Source organism: Cavia porcellus, unplaced genomic scaffold (assembly GCF_034190915.1).
Source record: "Cavia porcellus strain 051 isolate PalLab524CR breed Dunkin Hartley unplaced genomic scaffold, mCavPor4.1 scaffold_2, whole genome shotgun sequence".
NCBI classification, from domain to species: Eukaryota; Metazoa; Chordata; class Mammalia; order Rodentia; family Caviidae; genus Cavia; species Cavia porcellus.
In genome coordinates this window covers 37753234-37771250 of record NW_026947485.1, presented here as the reverse complement: position 1 = coordinate 37771250, position 18017 = coordinate 37753234, and positions in this window count along the sequence as shown.

Here is an 18017-nt window from a genome sequence, read left to right as displayed (position 1 = left end):
CATGTGACGCTGCTGACTAAGACCCAGTAGGCTAGCACAGCCCAGGTCCCAGCTCCTGAAGGTAGATTGACCTGGAGGGGCGGGCCCCTCATAGGCTGCCTGGTCTGCAACTTCCTGGTGCACTGCGGTGGGTGGGAACACCTAGCCAGTGCAATTCAATCAGACTGTGGCCGACAGGGAAGGAAGCTGGGCCTCCTATATACACTTGCATATATAAGGAACAAAGAATATGGGAAGAGGCAGCAAAAAGAAAGGGTCCTCGGCCCCCAGTCCTGAGAAAGAGACAACAGCAGACACAGCACCAATAAATATAAAGCGCTATCTCGAGAGCCTCATAGACAAGTTCAGGAATGAAGTTATTAATGACCTGAAGCTAGAAATAAGCAGAATAGTTAGAGAAATGCTAAGCACCACCCAAGAAAAAACAGATGGTGGAATGGAAGAACAGAAAAAGAGGGGAGAATTGTTTGATGGAGAAAATAGAGAAAGCATAGAATACGTGAAGCAGGTTCAAAGAGATTACCAGGAAACTAAAAAGTCTATCGAAAACTGGCATAACAGCTGGAAAGAAACTAAGGATAGATTATCTGAACTGGAAGCCAGATTTGTAATATGGGAGCATGAAATGAAAAACTTCTTAAAATAACAAAGAAACAAACAGCAATAATACAAAGACTAGAAGATGATAAGAGGATCTATAACTTAAGAATTAAGAACATAAAATAAGAAGTAGGGACACAAACAAATGAACTACAAAAGCTACTCGCAGAAATAATCCAGGAGAATTTTCCTAATTTAGCAAAAGGTAAAGATACTCAGTTGTATGAAGCATACAGGACCCCAGCAACCTACAACCCAAACAGAGCAACACCCAGGCATATAATAATTAAAATTCCAGAAATCCCATACAAGAACAGAATATTAAAAGCCGTCAGAGACAAGAAACAGATCACTTAAAAGGGAACACCATCAGAATTACAGCAGACTTCTCGACACAAACCAACAAATCACAAAGAGCGTGGGGGGAAATAATTCAAGCTTTGAAAGATAATAATCTCCAGCCAAGATTGATATATCCTGCACAACTATCCCCGGAAATTGATGGAAAAACAAGGTGCTTCCAGGATAAAGACGAACTAGGGGAATATGCAACCACCAATTCAACTCTACAGAGAATACTGCAAGATATTCTAAAAAAGAAAAATGCGAAAAATCCAGAAGTAGCGGCAGAGAGGCCACAATGAATGGAGCAGAAAACAAAATGAAGAAGACAAACTGACAACTAATGACAGAAAAAGAGCTCAACAGAAATGAGGCAGAGAAGACTGGATGATAGGAACAGCTATTTGGAGAAAACGATGTCATAATAGGTAATGCTGATTTAGTATCATCTTGTTTTGAAGTCTTATCAAGTTTTTGCTCTTCTGTCTCCATTGGTCTTAGCATGTTGTATCTTATTGGATTTTATTATATGTGATAGTACAAGCAAAACCTTTTATAGACAAGGAGATTATACAGTAACCATTGTACATTTTCTGTTAGTTGATTCTAAATACCCTGTAATACTGTCATTCTCTTAAATGGTTTTATATTGTTTTGATATATTTGATGCTACAGTATACTAAGTTATACTCAAAGATTTCAAGGAAAGAGACAATATGGTAACTACTTTTATGTCGGGATAATCTTGTGGTGAAACACTATTTTGCCTAAATGGTTATGTTTTGATCTGCGCTGATTTGCTGTTATGCCCTCTTTTATTTCAATCTTCATTTTATTATTTACTTTTTTTATCCTTTTAATTAAGGGAAAAATAAATTTAAAAATAGCTATATTACTGTAATATATACTATAGCTATATATTAATTTTATTTAAGGAGAAAAAGAAAAAAAAGCAGAGAAAGGGTACAAGGTAAACAGATTTACAGAAAAAAATAAACAGTAGAAATCACTAGTTAATGGATTACATATTGTCATCATAGAAATATTTGTTCAAGTTACAAAATTAAAGCTTATATAGGGGACATTCAAACATGAAACCAAACAGTTCTGTTCAATGATCCAACAAAACTCAGTAATATCATTGTCTATCTTATACACTTAAATATACATGCAGTTATATCGTTTAGAGCACTTTCTTTTCCTCTCTTTTGTACAATTACTATTACACATTATGGGTTTTATTGCTCCCACAGTTCTTATTACTTTTTTGTGAAGAGAGTAAAACCAAATGTGACATAACAGAACAGAGTTGGTCAAATCAAAAGGGTGGACATATTAGATAATGTAAAAACATAATACAAGGTGATCAACAATGGTTACCATAATGCCTCCCGCTATCTTTAATTGCCTACATCATCGGTTATAATAAAATTGAACAAAACAGTAAAGAATAAAACCAACAAAACCAAAACATTGCAGACATTACAGTTCTTCAAAAGTAGATAATAGTCAACCAGAATGGGTGTCATAATGAATCCCACTATCTTCACAGCTGTTGCCTATACTTTCAAACCTGGTACTATCAAGCAAAACAGAATAGAGGAACATCAGTCAAAACATGATGGTGAGAACACTACAGGGCTACAAATCAAGTTAATAGTAAATCAAAGTGGGTTACTATAATATATCCTGCTATTTTTTTATTTATTTTTCCCTTAATTAAAAGGATAAAAATGAAAAAGTAAATAATAAAATGGAGATTGAGATAAAAGAGGGCATAACAACAAAACAGCGCAGAAAAAAACATAACCATTTAAACAAAATAGTGTTTTACCATAAGATAATCCCAACATAAAAGTAGTTACCATAGTGTCTCTTTCCTTGAAATCTTTGAGTATAACTTCGTATACTGTAGCATCAAGCATATCAAAACAATATAAAACCATTCAAGAGAATGACAGTATTACAGGGTATTTAGAATCAACTAACAAAAAATGCACAATGGTTACTGTATAATCTCCTTGTCTATAAAAGCTTTTGTTTATACTATCACATATAATAAAATCCAATAAGATACAACATGCTAAGACCAATGGAGACAGAAGAGCAAAAGCTTGATAAGACTTCAAAACAAGATGATACTAAATCAGCATTACCTATTATGATGGTGTTTTCTCCAAAATAGCTGTTCCTATCATCCAGTCTTCTCTGCCTCATTTCTGTTGAGCTCTTTTTCTGTCATTAGTTGTCAGTTTGTCTTCTTCATTTTGTTTTCTGCTCCATTCATTATGGCCTCTCTGCCACTATTTCTGGATTCTTCGTATTTTACTTTTTTAGAATATCCTGCAGTATTCTCTGTAGAGTTGAATTGGTGGTTGCATATTCCCCTAGTTCCTCTTTATCCTGGAAGCACCTTGTTTTTCCATCAATTTCCGGGGATAGTTGTGCAGGATATATCAATCTTGGCTGGAGATTATTATCTTTCAAAGCTTGAATTATTTCCTCCCACGCTCTTTGTGATTTGATGGTTTGTGTCGAGAAGTCTGCTGTAATTCTGATGGGTGTTCCCTTTTAAGTGATCTGTTTCTTGTCTCTGACGGCTTTTAATATTCTGTTCTGATATTGGATTTCTGGAATTTTGATTATTATATGTCTGGGTGTAGCTCTGTTTGGGTTGCAGGTGGCTGGGTCCTGAATGCTTCATACATCTGAGTATCTTTACCTTTTGCTAAATTAGGAAAATTCTCCTGGATTATTTCTGTGAGTAGCTTTTGTAGTTCCTTTGTTTGTGTCCCTTCTTCTTTTATGTTCTTAATTCTTAAGTTTTAGATCCTCTTATCATCTTCTAGTCTTTGTATTATTGTTGTTTGTTTCTTTGTTATTTTTAAGAAGTTTTTCATTTCATGCTCCCATATTACAAATCTGGCTTCCAGTTCAGATAATCTATCCTTAGTTTCTTTCCAGCTGTTATGCCAGTTTTCGATAGACTTTTTAGTTTCCTGGTAATCTCTTTGAACTTGCTTCACGTATTCTATGCTTTCTCTATTTTCTCCATCAAACAATTCTCCCCTCTTTTTCTGTTCTTCCATTCCACCATCTGTTTTTTCTTGGGTGGTGCTTAGCATTTCTCTAACTATTCTGCTTATTTCTAGCTTCAGGTCATTAATAACTTCATTCCTGAACTCATCCATGAGGCTCTGGAGATAGCACTTTAAGTCTATTGGTGCGGTGTCTGCTATTGCCTGTTTCTCAGGATTGGGGGCCGAAGGGCCTTTCTTCTTGCTGCCTCTTCCCATATTCTTTGTTCCTTATATATGCAAGCATATATAGGAGGCCCAGCTTCCTTCCCTGTTGGCCACAGTCTGAATTGCACTGGCTAGGTGTTCCCACCCACTGCAGCGCACCAGGGAGTTTTGGACCAGGCAGCCTATGTGGGGCCCGCCCCTCCAGGTCACCTTCAGGAGCTGGGACCTGGGCTGTGCTAGCCTACTGGGTCTAAGCCAGCAGCGTCACATAGGCTAGGCACTGCTCACCAGTCCTGCTTGAGAGGGGGATATGTGACTGAAGTCACTACAGCGCCCTGTTTCAGCAAGTCTGCCCGGTCCCAGAATGTCCTCTGTTGGAGCCTCCTAGATCGTGGAAGAGCCCAGGTTCTCTCACTCACCACAGGTCGATGCCCAGCTCCCCGCCTGTCCTGCTCTCAACTCATTTCACCGATTCCCGTTCTCAGAGCTTTCACGCGTCTGTCTCCTTGCTGAGCGGATTCTGATGCAGCTGCGGCGGAAACCCAAATCACAGTTTCCAATGGTGCGGGCTCCAGCTTCATGCTGAGGCTTTATCTGTTCCTGTTATAGCACCAGGATAGCATTCCCAGTTGGTTTCTTTCAGCCCAGTTCATTCTTGAGTCATCAGGGTATATCTTCTCTCTTGCTTAGGATTCCTCACTCCGCACCATTCCTGGATTCTAAGCTGGGTGTTTCAGAGAGCCTCCGTAGCTGCTGCTATCTGTCCACCATGTTCTCCCGGAAGTCAGTTATTATCTTTCAAAGCTTGAATTATTTTCCCCCATGCTCTTTATGATTTGATGATTTGTGCTGCGAAGTCCGCTGTGATTCTGATGGGTGTTCCCTTGTAAGTGATCTGTTTCTTGTCTCTGACAGCTTTTAATATTCTGTTCTTATATTGGATTCCTGGAATTTTGATTATTATATGCCTGGGTGTAGTTCTGTTTGGGTTGTAGGTGACTGGGGTCCTGTATGCCTCATACTTCTGAGTATCTTTACCGTTTGCTAAATTAGGGAAATTCTTCTGGATTATTTCTGGAATAGCTTTTGTAGTTCATTTGTATGTGTGCCTACCTCTTCTTTTATGTTCTTAATTCTTAAGTTATAGATCCTCTTATCATCTTCTAGCCTTTGTATTATTGCTGTTTGTTTCTTTATTTTTAAGAAGTTTTTCACTTCATGCTGCCACCTTACAAATCTGTCCTCCAGTTCAGATAATCTATCCTTAGTTTCTTTCAAGCTGTTATGCCAGCTTTCAATAGAGTTTTTAGTTTCCTGGTAATCTCTTTGAACCTGCTTCATGTATTCTATATTTTCTCTATTTTCTCCATCAAACAATTCTCCCCTTTTTTTGTTCTTGCATTCTACCATCTGTTTTTTTGGGGGGGGCAGTGCTTAGCATTTCTCTAACTATTCTACTTATATCTTGCTTTATTTCATTAAATACTTCACTTTTGAACTTGTCTCTGAGGCTCCGGAGATATCGCTTTATGTCTATTGGTTCTGTGCCTGATATTGCATGTTTTCTGTCCTCATTCTCCTTTGCATTTACCTTTCCTGGATCAGTGTTCTCAGGACTGAGGACTGAGGACCCTTTCTTGTTGCTCCCTCTTCCCATACTTTTTGTTCCTTCCATACAAGCGTATATAGGAGGCCCAGTCTTTTTTCTTTGTCGGCTACAGTTTGTTTGAATCCACCAGCTAGGTGTTCCCACCTGTTGCAGTGTACTAGGGAGACACAGACCTGGGCAGCCTCTGCTGGTCCTGCCCCTCCAGGTCAGTCAACCTACTGAAGGCTTCACTGCTAGGGTGCACCACCAGGCACTGGGACCTGGTTTGAGCTAGCCTACTGGATCTTAGTCCACAGCATCGCCCAGGCCAAGCCCTCCCCACCAATCCCACTTGAGAGGGGAATATGTGACTAAAGTCACTGCAGTGTCCTGTTTTGGCTAGTCTGCCCGTTCCCAGAATGTCCTCTATTGGACCCTCCTAGTCTATGGAAGGATCCCCATTCCTCTCACTCACTGCAGGTTGATGCAGGGCTCCCTGCCAGTCCTGCTCTCAACTCCGTTTGCCAATTCCTGCTCTTAGAGCTTTCACATTTGTCTCTCCCTGCTGTGCTGATTCAGATGCAGCAGCGGCAGCAGGAAATTCAAATGTGGCTTCCAGTGGCACGGATTCCAGCTTCCGCACTGAGATTTTATCTGTTCCTGTTATAGCACCAGGATTGCATGTCCAGTTGGTTTCTCTCAGCTTAGTTTGTTCTTGGGTCAGCAGAGTATATCTCCCCTTGCTTAGGACTCCTGACACCACACCATTCCTGGATTCTAAGCTGGCTATCTCAGAGAGCCTCTGTAGCTGCTGTTATCTATCTGCTATGTTCTCCCGGAAGTCCTATATAGAGCATCTTGATGGATCCTATCTCTTGATCCATTCTGCCTGTGTTTCTTTTTATTAGTGCATCAAGGCCATCTATATTAGTGATTATGGCCAGCCTTCTCTGCCTCATTTCTGCCATGCCATTTTTCTGTGGTTGGTTGTCTACTGTTCCCCTTCATTCCACTGTCTACCCCATTAGTGAGCACCTTCTGCCACTGTTCCTGAAACCATGGTCTTTTTTCTCTCTCTCTAGAACATCCTTCAGTAATTTTTGTAGGGTTGGTTTGGTGGTCATGAACTCTGTGAGTTCCTCTTTGTTATGTAAGCATCCTGTTTCTCCATTAATTTTGAGAGTTTTGCAGAGTACATCAGTCTGGGTTGGAGGTTATTTTCTTTCAGGACTTGGAATACTTCATTCCAAGGTCTTCTTGATTTGATGGTTTGTGTTGAGAAGACTGTCGTCATTCTGATGGGTTTTCCTTTATCGGTGATACGTTTCTTTTCTCTGACAGCTTTTAATATTCTGTTTTTGTGTTGAATTTCTGGGATCTTGATTATTATATGTCTGGTTATAGTTGGTTGGAGTTGCCTGGAGTTCTGTTTGCCCCATATGTCTGAATATCATTTCCCTTTCTGATACTTGAGAAGTTTTCTTTAGCTATTTCTGTAAATAGCCTTTGCATTTCACTTGTGTTTATCCCTGCTTCTTCACTCACATTTTTTATTCTTAAGTTATAGATCCTTTTGTCATTTTTTTTTTTTTTTGTCTTTTTCCTTTTTATCGGTACCGGGGATTGAACTCACGACTGCCTGCTTACAAAGCAGGCACTTTTGCCGCTGAGCTAAATCCCCAGACCCCCTTTTGTCATCTTCTAGCCTTTGTATTGTTGCTTCCTGGTTCCTTGTTATTTTTCAGAGATCTTTCCTCTCACCATCACAAGTTGCAAACCTGTTTTCAAGGTTTAGTTTCTTTCAAGCAGTTTTGCCAGCTTTCAATGTAGTTTTTAATCTCTTTGAATCTGTTTCATGTATTCTAAATTTTTTTATATTCCTCATCGAAGATTTGTCTCCTTTTTCTATGCTCCTCTATTCTTCCATCTCTGTTTTCTTTAGGGGTGCTTAGCATTTATTTTACTATATTTCTTATATCTTCCTTTACTTGTAATAGTATTTCTGTTTTAAGTTCTTTAATAGTTTCATGAAGTTGTTTCTTTATTTCATTTTCTGTTATTTCAGAAACTGCAGGTGTGCAACCCCCAATCTCTTCTGTGTTTACATCTCCCAGGCCAGTACTGCTTGGGTTGGAGGCTACCTTTTGTTTCTTCCTCTTGTCATGTTCCTGTTTTTTCCAGGCAAGTGGGTAGTGGGCTCCCCGGCACTTCCTGTATTGGTTATAATTGCTCTGAAGTGTGTTGGCTAGGTATTTCTGCTGTTTGCTGCTTTCCCCAATCTGCTGGTGACTACTGGAGCATATGCAGGGGTAGGGCAGGCTGGGCCCTCCCTTCAGAGCTGGTTAACCACAGAGAGTCTCCACCATGTTAGTGTGTGCTGTGCAGGTGGGGTTGGTTAAGGATAGCTTTAGGGAAACCTCAGCCTTGGCTATTGGGCTGCACGCAAGGGCAGGACTCAGTCCAAGCAATTTTCACCAATCTGCTCTGTGCTAGGAGTGGCTGAATGAAGCCAGCTGCAGTTCTGGTTCTGGGCTGATCGTGCCCAATTCCAAAATGATGCCCAGTCAATTGCCCACTCCTGTGGGAGGATTTAGTCCCCACACTCACCACCAGCCAGTGCAATTATCTGGCCTGCTGCTCCCTTCTGCCACCGTGTCTCCTTGCTGAGGCCTTCAAGCTTTCCAGCCACCTACTTCACTGGAACCGTGCATCTCCAGTTGCACAGTGGGACCAGCTCCAGTGAAAGCACCTCTGGCTATCACCTTCTATGTGGTAGAACCTGTTTAAGTTTTTCTTTTTTTTTTATTCTCTCTGGGCCTCAATTGTCACTTTAGTGGGTTGAGTGGACCCATTTCTTTCCTTCTAGTCTTGTCCAGAATGCTATGATCCAGCATCTGGGCTGTGTCTCTCAGAGAGGCTGTTTACTCTGCTGCTTACTGTTTTGCCATTTTCCCAGAATCTGATGCAAAGTCTTATAGAAGAACTAATTAATTTCCACCTATAAATACATAATTGAATTGTGTAGTTTCTTAGTGGAAATAGCCTGTTTCCATTGTCAGAAAGAATGGGTCAGGCAGTAAATCAAATAAGTAAATTTTAATGTTTAACAACTTTCACACTTCCTCACCATCCTGAAGATAAGGAGAAACTAAGAGAATACAGAACAAAAGACAAAGAAAAAGTGGCTAAGCTCTATTATAGCACTAGTTAGACTTATTATAAAGCAAAATACTGATAAATCTGGAACTTTTTGCAGGGGGAGTGTGGTAAAAGAACCTGCCATTATTATATAAGTTGGTTTAAGCTCACATTTTGGTTACTCTTCAGTATACTAGAAAATCTTTTTAAAAAGTGAGACAAAGAACTCATAAGTTTTAACTAAGTCATATATGGTCTGGAGCATATTTTGTGTAAGTCAGCTCATAGCCAGATGACCAGACTCTTAACTTGACCCAGACCATTGCCATATTGGAAAATGGATCGAGGTGCTAGATCTGGGTCTCTGTCCTATGCCAAGAGCATAAATAATGTTCCAGTCAGACTTCCTGGGACTGGACTTACTTGGATTGCTTTTAAAATATTGCATTCAGTTGCCATCCCTTGATAAATCTCATGGTAGCCATTGTGGGTGGAAAGAAAGTTCTAGAGCTAAAACTTTGTATTATAGGTGGAACAGAGGCTCCCATGACAGACAGGTGTGGGAGACAGCCTTGGAGGTAATGGATCTTAGACAGGTAGCTAGGGCATTTTAAACTAGAAACAGTTCTCTTCCGCACTCCAACTCTGACAACTTGAGATAACAGATTAACTTGCCTTCAGGGCAGACAGTATGCTCAATTTCTGTCAGGACATATCCCAAATCTCTTCCATGATATAATTATTAGATAGTCCCCTTTTCATGCATATAAAAACATCTGCCTCATGTTTAAAGTAAATTTATTCTGGAAGTGTGGGCTTCCCTTCCTAGCTGAGGATAACCTATAAATGTGTGCCTTGCAGGGAGGAGAGGTTCTTTCTATAAACAGAAAAAAAGAGGAAAACTGACATGGAAACTTCCCTGCTGCCTTGTATTTTATTTATATCCAGGTAAGGCAGTTTTCACAACGCATATAGTGAGATGGAAAGTTGAGTTTGAATTGGCGTGTTCTAATTCTTTACCTCAACTTTGACATCTGAAAATGTTTGCATAGTGCTTTTGACCCTGAATTCATATTTGTATTATGTTGCTGATGTAAGTATCCAGAAAAGTTGGATTATGTATGTCTTTGAGTCTTTTCCAGCTTTTTGAAGTAAGTTGTAAATAATATATCTGCAGATCTGAGGACAGTCTGTCTTCCATTAAGTCACTGTCAGACTAATCTCCTAGAATTCTTCAGTTTAGTAGTCAAGGAAAAGTTCTTTCTACCGTACATTTCAGATGGCAATGTCAAGATAAAGAGAAGCCTTTTGCAAAAAATTTGTGTGGTTGTCTGTGGTGGAAAGACTTACCTGCTACCGGATTCATTTAAACTTCCTGTTTAAAATTTATTAACATGGGTTTGCAATACAAGTGACTACATTCATCATGAATATTTGGTATATGTACACAACACATCTTAGTTCTTTTTACATCCCTTCCTTCTTCCCTCCATCTCTTGATTCCCTACCCATCTGCAAAAAAAAAAAAATCTATCTGCTTATTTCCTTCTTCTTTTTTTTTTTTTACTATTTTAAAAACAGAGAATAAAAACAGCATTTCAAAACAAAATAATCGGAGGTTAACTCTGGTTAATATATTACATACTATTATCTTCAAAGTAGTGGTTGTTTTTGAGCTTTTGTCGATCTTTTATTTGCTGTTTATTTGCACTTTGGATTTCTGAGATATAAGAAATCATGCAATATTTAAACTTGTGTGTTTGACTTATTTCATTTAACATTATGATCTCAAAGTGCATCCATTTTACTGCAAATGACTCAGATTTATGCTTCTTTATACCAAAGTAGCATTCCACTATGAATAGATACTGCATTTTCTTTATCCATTTGGTATTTGCCACACCCACTGGGGAGTATGGTGTGATGTGGATCTATTCAGTCTTCCAGGCTGATTTAATAAATTTCTATTTAGGGGAATTCCCTTATCAAGTATAATAAATGCATTTTAAATTAACCTAGGAAACCCCTATTACTTCCAAATACATTGTGCAAGGAAGGCAGGTGATTCTAAGAAAATTAAAGCGAGGGAAGCTGAACCAGGTCGTCCTTTGCTGTGGCTTCCCATGAAGCAAGCAAGGGACCAAGTCCTGTAAGCAGCCGACACACAGAGTAAAACCTACAACAATTTTTGAAAACATAAGGTAGAGGTGAGCTGAGTAGTTTAAGAGACTTTCTGATCATTGTTTAACACCAAAGTGTGGCTGAGAATGTGAAAATAAGAAAGAAATTAGACAGACCTGCCATATCACTGTGGCAAAGTACAGAAAACCTATGTTAGAATCTCTCTCTCTCTCTCTCTCTCTCTCTCTCTTTCTCTCCCTCTCTCTTTCTTTGCAGCATATGAATGTGTGGACGATGGGACTTCCACAAAAGTGCTAAATAAAGACACAAAAATACTTGAAGAAATAAGGTAAAATGGCCCAAATTTCATTTTTTTAACATGGAAAACTATATTTTTATCACAGATGACAAATAAGTGGCTGGAGTTTTTAGTATGCAGAAAGTGGAACCAAAAGTCTACAAGAGTGTGGACTAAGAGAAAAATAGGACACGTGTATAATAAGGAAGTTCAACATACTCAAATTTAAAAAAGAAATAGGCACGGAAAGGCACCTAAATTAACAGGAATACAAAAAATATAAGTTAAAATCACCGTGAGATACCATTTTACTCCAGGCACATTAACAGAGATTAAAAAGAAGGGTAACAGTTATGATGTCAGAACAAATGTGGCCTCACAGATTGTTCCAAGAAACATCAACTGATAAAGCCTTTTAGGAAAACAAACTATCAAAAGCAAAAATACCCTTCAACTCAACAATCTTAACTCAAAGCTTTTAGCCTATAAAATTTAAGTCCCAGCACACAAGAATATTTTTGATATTACTGTAATTTTTTTTCCAGAAATCAAATTGAACCCAGAGTCTCACATATGCTAGGTAAGCACTCTACCATCACACTACATCCCCATATTTTTTTCAAAAAAATTTTGAGTCTAGGTCTAAGTTGCTCGGGTTGGCATCGTAGGTACCTTGGCCTGATCACTTTCTGTGATAACAGGTGGGCAGCATTGAGCCCAGCCAACAATTCTCACAGTGGCAGAAACAGAAGAAAGAGAAGGAGAAGAGAAGCAGGTGAAACCATATAGGTTGGGAAGGAGACTTGAGGGGAGAGGGAGGAGGAGAAACAGAACTGCACCAAAACATCCTAAGTTTGGCAAGGTCACATTTAGGTGAAATCACAAATACAAATGCGTGTGTATGTTATAGGGATAAAAATGTCAAAATGTGTTGAATTTTCAGAATTCTTTTTTTATTTAAAGAAAAAAGAAAAAGAGAAAACAAAAAAAAAAGGGTAGAAATATATAATTTCAAAAAATTAAGAAACCACTAGTTGGTAAATTACATATTGTCCTCTTAAAATTTGTTGTGCAAGTTACAAAATCAAAGCATAAAAAGTAGACAGATAATCAAACATTGACAGTGCAAACCATTCTGATCAATGATCCAATGAAAACTTGGTAAAATGGCCATCTATCTTACACACTTAAACATACATACAGTTATATCCTTTAGAACACTTTCTTTCCCTTTCATTTTTACAATATCTGTTATACATTTTGAATCTTATTACTCTTTCAATTTTTATTTTTTTAAATTAGAGAAACAATGTGATATTTATAAACATGAGTTTTATTTATTTCACTTATGATGATAGTCTCAAGTTACCTCAATTTACGTATAAAGGCCTCAAGAGCATCCTTTTTATAGCTTAGTAATATTCCATTGTATGACCATACCACATCTTTTTTTTTTTCACTCTGTGGTTGATGGGCATTTTGGTTGTTTCCAACATTTAGCTATTACAAATTGTGCTGCTCTAAATATGGATGCACATATATCACTGTGACATGATCTTTTCAACTTTTTTGGGATAATACCCAAGAAGGGAATAGCTGGTTCAAATGGAATTTCTAAACCTAGTTTGTTGAGGAATTGCCATATTGATTTCCATAGTGGCTGCACCAATCTACTCTCCTGCCAGCAGTGAAGAAGTGTTCCTTTTTCCCCGCAGCCTCACCAACATTTGTTATCAGTTGATTTCTTGATGGCAGCCATTTTTTCCAGAGTGAGATGAAATCTCAGTGCTGTTTTAATTTGAATTTCTGAAATGACTGGTGATGGTGAACATTTCTTCATGTAATTATTTGTCATTTGTATATGTTCATCTGAGAAATATGTGTTCATCTCAAATGCCCATTTCTGGAGAGGGTCTTTAAATTTTGGGGGCTTGATGTTTTTCAGTACTTTATATATTCTGGATGTAAGTTCTTTGTCTGAGGTATTGTTGGTTAAAATTCCCATTCTATGGGTTTTCTTTTCACTTCGTTGGTGATTTTTTTGCAATAATATGAGATCGCAGTTGTTGATTCTTTGAAGTGTTTCCTGTGCAGTTTGTGTTTTGTTCATGAATTCTCTGCCTACCCCTATGTCTCCAAGACTTCTATCTACTTTGTCTTCCAGAAGGTTTAGTGTTTCTGTTTTAATATTTAGATATTTGATCCATTTTGATTTTAGTTTAGTGCATGGTGATAGGCATGGGTCCAGTATCACTCTTTGGCATGTGGAGAGCCAATTTTTCCAACACCACTTATTAAAGAGGCTATCTTTTTTTCCATGAACATGTTTAGCCCCTTTGTCAAATATCAGGTGGCTGAGTGTCTTTGTAGTTGTGTTTGCATCTTCTAATCTATTCCATTGATCCTCAGGTCTATTTCTTTGCCAGTACCATAATGATTTTAATTCAGGCTGTAAATCCATCAGGACCTGAGCTTTTCTTTGTTGGTAAGTTTTTAATCACATTTTTAATTTCAGTAGCTGATATTGGGTTATTCAAAATTGTTGTGTCTTCTTGATTGAGCTTTGGTAGTTCATATGTTTCTAGAAATCTGTCCATTTCCCCTGTGTTTTCTACCCTATGTGAGTGGAGATTTTCAAAGTAAGAATTCATGATCTTTTGAATTTCCTAAGGCTCTGTAGTGATTTCTCCCTTTTCAGTCCTTATTGAATGAATTTGAGTTTTTTCTTAATAAAGTTGGCTAAAGGTTTATCAGTTTTATTCTGTCAAAAACCAGCTCATTGATTTGTTGGTTCTTTGTATTTTTTTTAGTTTCAATTGCATTAATTTCTGTTCTGATCTTTACAATTTCCTGTCTTCTATGAGCTTTGGGTTTGACTTGCTCTTCCTTTTCTACATCCTTGAGATGTAGCATCAGGTTGTTTATTTGTGCTCATTCCATCTTCTTCTTCTTTTTTTTTTTTTTTTTCTTTTTTGAGACGGGGTCTTCCTATGCAGTTCAGGCTGGCCTTGAGCTCACTTTGTAGCCCAGGCTGGTCTCAAATTCGCAATGATCCTCTCACCTCAGCCTCCCGAGTGCTGGGATTACAGGCACCATGCCCGGCTTCATTCTGTCTTCTTGATGTGACTATTTATTGCTATATATTTCCCTCTTAGGACCACTTTCATTGTGTCCCACAGGTTATAGTATGTTGTATCCACATTTTCATTGAATTGTAGGTATTCCTTTATTTCTTCTTTAATTTCACCTGTGACCCACTTGTTGTCCAGAAGGTTGTTGTTTAATTTCCACAAATTAATGCAGGTTTTTCAATTTCTTTTGCCATTAATTTCCAATGTTAGTGCACTATGGTCAGATATTATGCATAGGAGAATTTCAATCTCTTTGCATTACGAATGTTTTGTGGGTTAATATTTGGTCTGTTTTGGAGAATGTCCCATATATGCAGCTGAGAATATATATTCTGATGTGTTTGGGTGGAACACTCCATAAACATCTACTAAATCCATTTGCTCACAGGTATGATGCAGTTCTATTATTTCTTTGCTGACTTTTTGTCCAGTTGATCTATCTCTTTGTATTAAGTTTTCCTACTACAATTGTGTTCTTGTGTATTTGGTTTTTCATGTCCATTAGTCTTTGTCTTATATAGTTGGGTGCTCCTGTATATGATGCATATATATTTATAATTATTAGTTCTTCTTGAAGAACTAATATGTAGTGACCTTCTTTATCTCTTTTAAACATTTTAGGTTTGAAGTTCACATTGTCTGCAAACAGAATAGCAACCCTTGCTTTTTTCTGGGTTCCTGTTGCATGGAATACTGTTTTCCGTCCTTTGACTTTTAATCTGTGAGTTTCCTTTAGAGTCAGATGTGTTTGTTCTATACAGCATATTGTGAGATCCTGTTTCTTGATCCATTCTGTCAACCTATTTCTTTTGACAGGTAAGTTGAGGCCATTTACATTTATGGGTATAACTGATATGTACTGGCTTAACTTTGTCATGTTATATTGCTGTTGTTTGTTTTCTGCTTTTCCCCCTTGTTTAACTGTTTGCTCTGCCTGGTGGTGTCTTTCTGTTGTTGTTCTGGAGATTGTGGTCATTTTTATCTCTATCTAGTGTGTCTTTCAATACTCTTTCTAAGGTTAGTTTATGGACATGAATTTCTTCAGTTGTTCTTTGTCATGGAGGTATCTTGTTTCTCCATTAAATTTGAAAGACAGGGGGCTGGGGATTTAGCTCAGCGGCATAAGCGCCTGCCTTGCAAGCACATGGTCATGAGTTCGGTCCCTGGTACCGATAAGATAAAAAAAAAAAAAAAAAAAAAAAAAAAGCCAAGCATGGTGGCTCATGCCTGTAATCCCAGCACTCAGGAGGTTGAAGCAGGAGGATTGTTGTGAGTTCGAGACTATCCTAGGCTACAAAGTGAGCTCAAGGCCAGCCTGAACTGCACAGTGAGATCCTGTCTCAAAAAAGACAAAAAAATTTTTTGAAAGACAGTTTTGCTAGGTACATCAGTCTGGATTGAAAGTTGTTTTCTTTCAGGGTTTGAAATACTTCACTCCAAGTTCATCTCAATGTGAGGGTTTGTGCTGAAAAGTCTGCCATGATTCTGATGGGCTTTTCTTGATAGGTGAGTTGTGTCTTTTCTCTAACAGCCTTTAGTATCTGTTTTAATGTTGTATTCTGGGATCCTAATTATTATATGTCTGGGTGTAGATTTATGTTGGTTGTGACTGTTTGGCATTCTTTATGACTCACTTATTGATATATCAGATTTTCCCCATATTTGGCAAATTTTCTGCCATTATTTCTGTGAATAGTTTACCAATGTCATTTGCATTGACTCCTGTGTCTTCATTGATGCCTATTAGTCTTATATTGTTTCTTTAGGCATCATCTTAAAGCTGCTGGGTTGTCATTCCACGCTACTTTGTTGTTTTTAACAGTTCTGCCCTTTCATGATTGCTGTGATCCTGCCCTCAAGGTCCAAAATTCTATCCTCAGCTTCATTTAAATGGTTTTGCCAGCTTTCAGTAGCATTTTTTGCTTCTTGGATATCTCTTTGAATTTGTTTCATGGATTCTACTTGTTTTCTATATTCGCTCAAGGTTTCAATCAATTTCCCATGTTCCTGTATTTTTTAAAATCTATTTTTTCTCTGGCCATGCTGAACAGCTCCTTTACTAAGGTTGATACGTTTTGTCTTTATGTGGGGAACTATTTCTAATTTGATTTCCTCCATAGCCTCATGGATTTGTTTCTTTATTTCACTCGTTATCTTTACAGAGATTTCTGGTATATGAATTTTAAAGTCCTCTATTTCAATGTCACCTGTACTTATGCCTGATGGACTAGATGTTTGAGATTGTGTTTTGCTTTTTCATTTTGTCATTTTCAGTTTCTGGGTTAATATTTGGTCTCTCAATCCCAATAGTCTCAACTGTTGGTAGTGTGAATCTTAGGGTGCTTGATGTGTGCTTGATGTTTGCCTGATTGTTGAATACCACAATATAGAGGAGAGTCAGTCATCTGTATTTCTCCTGCAGGACCTGTTGGGTGAGTCCTATATTCTTCCTCAGCTGACTAGCCTAAGGAGTATTGATGTAGATCAAACCTTAGTTCCTGCTGTTACTATATCTTCAGATTGTTCGAGGTCACCAGATCTCCCTGTCTATAGTGTTCATATTGGCTGAGGACCTACTGTGTCACTGGGTATCTCATAAGCCCTTTTAATTTCCTCCACATTGGGGGAGGCCTTATTGGCATACTCCTGAACCCAGCCAATGTTCTCTGTGTGGAGGAGGCAATCACCCACACTCTTGCCAAGCCTGCCAAGGTCTTACAGTTGGAGGGAACTTTGCTACCACTCTATTCCCCACTGAAGACCACATTGACTGGAGCCTGCTGAGGTCTTCTATTAGGGTGAGGGATTACTGAGTCTCCTGTCAACCCAATGTGGTTAATCCACTGCAGTCCAAGGTTCTGGGAGAAGGGGTGGGAGCCAAAGAACAACAGCATTGCTAGGTTCAGAAAGTGAGGATCATCCCCAAGGGCAGTGGGCTGGTGTCCATTGCAGTGGGGCTTACAGGAAGTGCACTAGTGGTAGGTGGGCCTTTTTTTTTTTTTTTAGAAAATCCTATAGATCCAACCTTACATAAACACAAATATAGCTATACTTAAACAGATCATAGTCAAACTAAGACAAAGAGTAAATCATGAAAACATGAGAGAAAAATAACTCATGTAGAGGGAAAATAATAATATGATTAAAAGCTGACTCTATCATTGATGACAGAAATTAATAGGTAATGGAATGACATACCCAAAGTGCTCACAGTAAAAGACTATCAAGCAAGAATCCTAAAACCAGGGCCAGGAATGTAGCTGAGCAGCATAGCACCTGCCTGGCAAGCATGAGGTTCTGAGTTTGATTCCCAGTACAAAAAAAAAATCCTATAACCAAAAAGACTACCCTTCAAAAATGAAAGTGAAATAAAATAAAATAATTCCCAGAAAAATGGAGTGTGAGAGACTTGGTGTCAGACTTACATTCACAGGAAAAATTTCAAGCCAAAAAGAATGAAATCAACTAGAAATTGAAATTCCGAAGAAAAAATAAATACCAAAAATAGTAAATTTGTAGATACATATAAGTAATTGTATAAATTTTTTCTTTTT